The sequence below is a fragment of the Myotis daubentonii genome, chromosome 9 (assembly GCF_963259705.1).
Source record: "Myotis daubentonii chromosome 9, mMyoDau2.1, whole genome shotgun sequence".
Classification (NCBI taxonomy): Eukaryota; Metazoa; Chordata; class Mammalia; order Chiroptera; family Vespertilionidae; genus Myotis; species Myotis daubentonii.
In genome coordinates, this window is record NC_081848.1 from 48,816,182 (window position 1) to 48,823,913 (window position 7,732).

Here is a 7,732-nt window from a genome sequence, read left to right on the forward strand (position 1 = left end):
AGCCCAACCTAGGCTTTCCTGTTGCTTCTTCTATGCCCTTCCTTGTTTCACTGCCTTAAGTATATTTTTGCTGCCATCATGGACCAAATACCCTTTGGCTCAGTGCTGTGTAGCCCTTTCTTTTGGATATCCTCACCCTCTCATCCCCTTTTCCTTAAATAAATTCAATTTTCATTATTCACCGTCTGAGTTGGCTATTTAGCCTGCCTTCATCCCATGGACTTCAACCTTTCAATTTTGATATGTTTGCTTTTCTGTATGTGTATTATACTTCAGTCCAAAGTTTTAAAAAACTGTATTCTGGACTATTTTAAAATTATCTCAATGAAACACTACTTAGGAAATGCAGCCAAAGTTGTATGCACAAGAACATGTATAGCCTTAAAAACTTTTATTGCTGAACAAGAAAACATAGAAGTCCATTAACATAGCAGACAACGCAATACATTGGAAGGGGGGGGGGGAGTCATAACAAAGCAAAATCTAAAGGCAATGAAGGGAAGACATTAATAAAGATAAAAGTAAATGGAATCATTTCAAAATCAGAAAAACAATATAAATGAATAAATCTAAGATCTAGTTCTTTGGGGGTACAAGGAAGCAAACAATAAAAATGATAAATCAGGCCCTGGCCAGGTAGCTCAGCTGATTAGAGCATCATCCCAAAATGTCAAGGTTGCTGGTTCCATCTCAGGTCTGAGCACATACAAGAATCAACCAATAAATGAATAAATAAATGGAATCATAAATTAATGTTTCTCTCTTTTCTTCCCCTCCCTTCTAAAATCAGTCTTTAAAAAATGATAAACCACTAGCTAACATAATAAAAAATTCAAAACAAATATTTAATCTAGGAATGAGAAAGGATTTATAACCATGGGTACAGAGAAAATTATAAGAAATACAAGGGAACACTTTGCCCAATCCTATGCTAATACAACTTAAAATATGAATGCAACGGATAATACTCAAGGAAATATAGATCACCAATAGGGACTCAAAAAAAGTAGAAAATCAAATCTGGTAAATTGTCATGAACAAAAGCTGTTAAAAGATACACCTTAAAAAAATAATGCTGAACCTAGATACGTTAATGAGCAACTTCTTTCAGACTTTTAGAGAATCAGCATTTCTCATTAAAGGTATCGCAAAGAAAAAGAAGTAAACATTCCAGTGTTTCATGAAGCCAAAATCTTATAAAGATTATACAACAGCTCGGCTGGTGTGGCTCAATGGTTGAGCGTTGACCTAGGAATCAGGAGGTCATGGTTTGATTACTGATCAGCTCCAGGTTTCGGGCTTGGTCCCTGGTGGGGGCATGTATGAGGCAGCCAATCAATAATTCTCTCTCATCTCTCTCCCTCTCCCTTCCTCTCTGAAATAAATAAAAATATATTTTAAAAATAAATAAAAGTAGCCCTGACTGGTTTGGCTCAGTGTCTAGAGCGTCGGCCTGCAGACCAAAGGGTCCTGGGTTCAATTCCGGTCAAGGGCATGTACCTTGGTTGCGGGCACATCCCCAGTAGGGGGTGTGCAGAAGGCAGCTGATCGATGTTTCTCTCTCATCGATGTTTCTAACTCTCTATCCCTCTCCCTTCCTCTCTGTAAAAAATCAATAAAATACATATATAAAAAAATAATAAAGAAAGAAAAGTAGCACCTTAAAAAAAAGATTATACAACAAAAAACTATGAGCCAGTCCCATTTGTAATATAGATGCAAAATGCCTAAACAAAATATATGAACATAATTTTGCAGTATATCTTATTTTATTTAAAAATTTGTAATTATAGTTCATGTTCAACATTAGTTCATATTAGTTTCATGTATTATTTGCAGTATACTTTAAAGACAACTTTACTAAATACATTTATTTCAGAAGGATTGAGCAATAAAATATAAGAAAATCCATTAGCCCTGGATTTTCTGGCCAGTTTGGCTCAGTGGAGGGAGCCTTGGCCTGCAGACTGAAAGGTCCTGGGTTTGATTCCGGTTAAGGGCCTGTACCTTGATTGCAGGCTCCTCCCCAGCCCAGGCCCTGGTCAGGTGCAGGAGGCAACCAATCAATGTATTTCTCTCACATCGATGTTTCTCTCTGTCCTTCCCTCTCTCTAAAAATCAATGGAAAAATATCTTCAGGTGAGGATTAAAGTAATAATAAATAAATAAAGAAAGAAAGAAAGAAAGAAAGAAAGAAAGAAAGAAAGAAAGAAAGAAAGAAAGAAAGAAAGAAAGAAAGAAAGGAAGAAAATTCATTAATTGAATTTGCCATATAAATAAATAAAAAGAAAAAAAGAAAAATTAAGAGAAATTCTAAAAATTTGATAGAATTTAATATTCATTCTTCATGTTAATAAAAGAAAAGTACTACTTATTTAATATAACAGATGTAAACCCTGTGCTCATGACACATATACATACACACATCTACCACATCTATCCCTATTAAAGCCAGCAGCAAGACAATGATGCTCATTCACCTAATCTCCTATTTTTAGCATCATGTTCTAACCCACTGAGATAACTGTCCATTGAACACCTCTCCTATTATTTAATGTTGTTCTGGAAGTGCTAGTTAATACGATTAGACAGTAAAACAAAATAAGAGTCATAAACACTAGGAAGTGTGATGCAGGCATTAACCAATCTGGCTTTCATTTTCTTCATCTGTAAAGTGTAAACAAAAGTACCTCTCTCAAAGAGTTCTGTAAAGATTAAATATATAAAGCATCTGGCTCAGTGCCTACCATATCACTAGCACTGTACCTTTCTGAGCCCCCTCAAAAGCACCCAGCTTTATGTAATACTTTGGACATTTCTCATATTCTGACCTATAAAAAGGGAATGGGGAATGGGTAGGACATGGATAGTGCTTGAACATAGTAGGCACTCAGTACTGTAGATGACTGCCAAGTAAAGTTGATTTTTGCACTCACGAACCGTTCATCCCGATTGCTATGTTTGTCCATATACATATTTATAACCACCAATCGCCTGATTGTATCACACACTATTGGGTAGTCTCTGTCCAATTACCTACTGGATGAGCTCATCTCTCAATCCTGTCTGAGCTGAACAAGGTCTTTTACAGAACTTTAAAACTGACTCACCACTGAGTCATCAAAACACAGAATACCCAAACACACTCCCGTTGCTACACAAAAGACCAGCATGGGATGTCTGCTCTCTCTCCTTTCCTTCTCTTAATGACACAGGCAGGGCCCCTTGACTCACTGGAGAAGAGTCATCACATCTTTTGTGCTGCCGTAATCTGAACAAAGCTGGTTTAAATAATCACAGTGTAGCCTGCAAACAACTGGCAGACCTCGTGGTCATCGAGGCCATTTCCGGTATATGTCATTAACCCAGGAGAGGCAATTAATCAATTACCCGAATGTGTATTGAGCACTGGCATTCTTTTGGGCACTCCCTTATGATTCTTTCTATTTATAGCATTTCTGTGATGACCTTTTCAGTTATTGAAACTCATTAAGAATATACACAAAAGCAGCCGTTGGTGCTTCTGTAAAGGACATAAAAAAGGAACATTGGGGAAAATGGGGCTACTGGGTTCCATTTCAATAGAAAAGAGTTTTAAGATAACAAATAGGAAGCATGTTATGGCTAACTGCTTCACAGAACTATAGCTTTAAATACGTTGGTTAAGAACTCTCTTATCTAGGAATGATATGGTCAGTGATGAGTATTTTCTCTTGGGAAAGTTTTGAGGTTAGTATCACTGCCACAGGGCTGACTGACTGCAGTGGACTATCAAGTCTTTCAAGTTTGGGGGCCTATGAAAGGGCTGAGATAACTGGGCGCAGGCCTGAAGGCTTCTTTCACTAGGAAGACTGATTATTACAGACACAACTTTTAGGTACCCTAGCATGGTTCCTCATAGTTGAGGACCCCCCCAAAAAAACTGAAAGACAATCTTAGATCCTCCAACTTTTTGCATATAATCCATATAACTGATATAATCCATGCCTGAAAGATACAATGAAATCTGCCCTTGATCTATTTTATATAAGTGTTAGAAGTTATAAATGGAAATAGTATATCAGTAGTGCTTAACGATTATTTAGGCATGACAAGAAATATAATATTGCATTTTTACTTCATTAAAATACAAGCTCTCAACTGGTCATTTTTCCTGAGCTATGCTTTTCAAGTTCTTATTGTATCAATACTATCTGTTTTGATTTGGTCATCTTCACTGGTCACAAAGTCATTAACAGGTGTGGATTGCTGAAACCAGTGGATAGAGCGTTGGCCTGCGGACTGAAGGGTCCCAGGTTCGATTCCGGTCAAGGGCATGTACCTGGGTTGCGGGCGCATCCCCAGTGGGAGATGTGCAGGAGGCAGCTGATCGATGTTTCTCCCTCATCGATGTTTCTAACTCTCTATCTCTCTCCCTTCCTTCAATAAAATATATTTAAAAAAACAAAAAACAGGTGTGGATTGTTCTCAAACAATATCACTATAATTAAAAGCACACATAACATTATTGAACACTATCTGTAAGGGACAGTGCTAGTCTCAGACTTAATCCACTGAAGAACTAAAGAGGAACTGGATTTGATTATCCAGTACTATACCCTCAGGGAGCGCTGGTAAACATGTACTGAAATAGTCAAACAACATCACCCATCAGAGGTATGAAGACAAGTAACAGAGAAATCTATACCTCGGAAGTCAAACAGGAGCAGTGGTAGGAGCTACCACATTCCAGCCTGTGCTCTGGATTCCTGGGGCCCAACGGCAGTTGGCGGCAGTTAGAGGTGGGGAGAAGGCAGGGAGGTTTGCTGAGAAAACCAGTAGAAGGGGAAAGGTAAAGATAACAAGGGAGACGAAGAAAGATGAACTTTTTTTTAGCATCTTTGGTATTTAAGTGAAAAACAGATTTAACCAACATGACTTTTTTTTTTTTAAAGAAGTTATCTCTGATAATCTCTCTTTAAAAAAAATATTTTTTTAATTGATTTTTTACAGAGAGGAAGGGAAAGGGATAGAGTTAGAAACATCGATGAGAGAGAAACTGATCAGCTGCCTCCTGTCTGCCCCCTCACTGAGGACCCTGCAACCAAGGTATATGCCCTCTAAAATCAAACCCAGGACCTTTCAGTCAGCAGCCTGACACTCTATCCACTGAGCCAAACCGGTCAGGGTCCAACATGACTTTAAAAAAAAAAAAAAATAGAGATCTATTAGAGTAGGTTCTTGTTTCGAGAAAATTATTTTTTCTCCAGAATCAAAAGCATAAACTAGAAAAAATTCAGCTTTGGGTAAAGCCTGGCTAGTTTTATGAAACATTCCTACAGACTGTGAAAAATTAGTTCCTAGTTCTGAAGGACCTTTCATTCAAAAGTGCATTCTTATGTTAATATTATGCACATATATTCATGTGCTTGTATAAAAAGTATTTGAGAGGCTGGTATAGGAATCTCAATTACAAATCTTTAGGGCAGAAATCTTGCTGTTTTTGCTAAGTAAGGTGAATGGGCTGACAATGGTGGTATTACAGTGCTAAGTCATCTGTCTTTCAAAGGGAACAAACAGGTTTAGTTTGTTCTGCCAACACCTAGAGGCAAATTTTTTATTCAGTTATTACAACATTACCACAAGCTCGTGGATTCTGCAACACTTGCCTAGCAACATTATAGTTAGAAATAAACTCTGAGTAGAGAAAAAACAGGAAATTTGAATTAGATATGCCCTAGGGTAGGTGGGTGTAACCCTCCCTCTTCAGTACAGTGAGTGCTTACTCAGAATCAAGAAATTTAAAAAATCAGAACAGTCATTTAGCATTTTAGTTAGGACACTGCTGCTATTAAGCCATAACATTGTGCCATGCTCTCAGCTGGAGGAGGCAGGGCCTATGTTTCTTACTCATTTGGTCACTTTTGTTTTAAGGAACACAAGATTTTTATTCAGTTATTCTAGAAACATTAAATACCTTCTCAGGGGCCAAGGGACGCTGCTAGTTGCTAAAACTCTAACGACAAAATGTGATCTCAGTCCAGGGTGGGAGGGAAGGCAGACAAGTAATCAAAGTGCTTATAGGCCATGCCAGGTGTGGTGGAAAGTCTGGTGCATGGAATATGTTTTTTTTTAAAAAAATATATTTTATTTTAGAGAGGAAGGAAGAGTGAGAGTGAATAGAAACATCAATGATGAGAGAGAATCATTGATTGGCTGCCTCCTGCACGTCCCCACTGGGAATCGAGGCCGTAACCCTGTCATATACCCTGACCAGGAATCGAACCGTTACCTCCTGGTGCGTAGGTGACATTCTACCACTGAGCCACACTGGCCGGGCTGGAATATTATTTTTAACTGGAAGTGAATAAAGTCAAGGAAAGGTTTTAGAGAGGAAATGGTTCTTCTGAATCTAGTTTTCAACTTTTTTTTTTTTTAGTTTTCAACTTTTAAAGAAATTCCTCTTTCCCCCATGCTATACATTTGTTGGGAATTTACCTCTCTTCTTCTGTGCGAGGTCCTAGGTGCCAAGAATTCAAAGGCCTAGGGCTGTGGACCAGGAACTCTTTCTGCCCTTCCCATCCGGAACCCAGGCCCTTTTGCCCTAGCCTACTTCAAGGACCTCCCAGTTTAGGAAGCAGATAAGTGGCCAAATTAAGAGTTAAAAGAACAACACAATAAATGTTAAGAGTGTTTACCTCCATGAAGGAGACTTGGGCTGGGGGCTGAAGGGGTAGGTGGGAGATTTCTGTACCATTTGAATTTATATTGAGGTAAACCAATAAATATGTAAGGACTCTAGTATCACTAAGGAGATAGTGAGTCCCTAAGCCACATCAGAAGACTGCAACAAGTAGAAAAAGTCCCTACATTCAAGGGATTTCATTTTCTAGAAGGGAATAGTAATGGCACCCTTAATGACAGATATGAGCCTGTTAAAGAAATAAAGCAGGGTACAGACAGTCCCCGGGTTACGTTATAAGTCCACGTACGTGGTTTCATGGTGACGTCGCCATCTCCCATTTACTTATAAAAAAAAAAATCTGTCATGTCGAGGTATGTACACATGGTACATATGTGCTTTATGTTTTTTGTTATTTATCTACCTACCACAAGTAAAGGTCAGGAATTATTATCTTTAAAAATTTTTCTACTGTTTCACTTCATTACTGCTGTGTATGTGCTCCACGTGAGTGACACAGGTGCTTATGTAGGTGGGTTCCGACTTACGGTGAAAATCAGGTTACCTTGCGCTGTAGGAAGGGATCTCCGACATAACCCGAGGACCTGCTGTATTGTGAAAGAGGGAAGGAGGTGGAGGGGATGTGAGCTTGGATTGCAATAGGGGATAAAGAATTCCTATATGGGAGGGGCGTAGGAGCAACAATCTAGTGGGGAAGGTGTCTAAGAGGCTTAAAATTCCCATTTACTTAGGAAGCAAGCATACTATTTTTATACACAACTCATATTACAGATTAATGAAGAGAAGTTTTCTAAAGTTGTTTTTATTTAACTCACATGCAATGGGGAAACTGTCAACTATCCATATAAAAATAGGTGAAGGAATTAGCTCAAGAACATATATGTATAACCCATAGATACAGACAACAGTGTGGTGAAAGGAAGGGGGGCAGGTGGAAGTGGGCAAAGGGAGGGTTATGGGGACATCTGTAATAATGTCAACAATACAATAAGGTTAAAACAATTATATTTGTAACCAGGAGGAGTGAAGACGAGTAGGCATTGAAGGGAC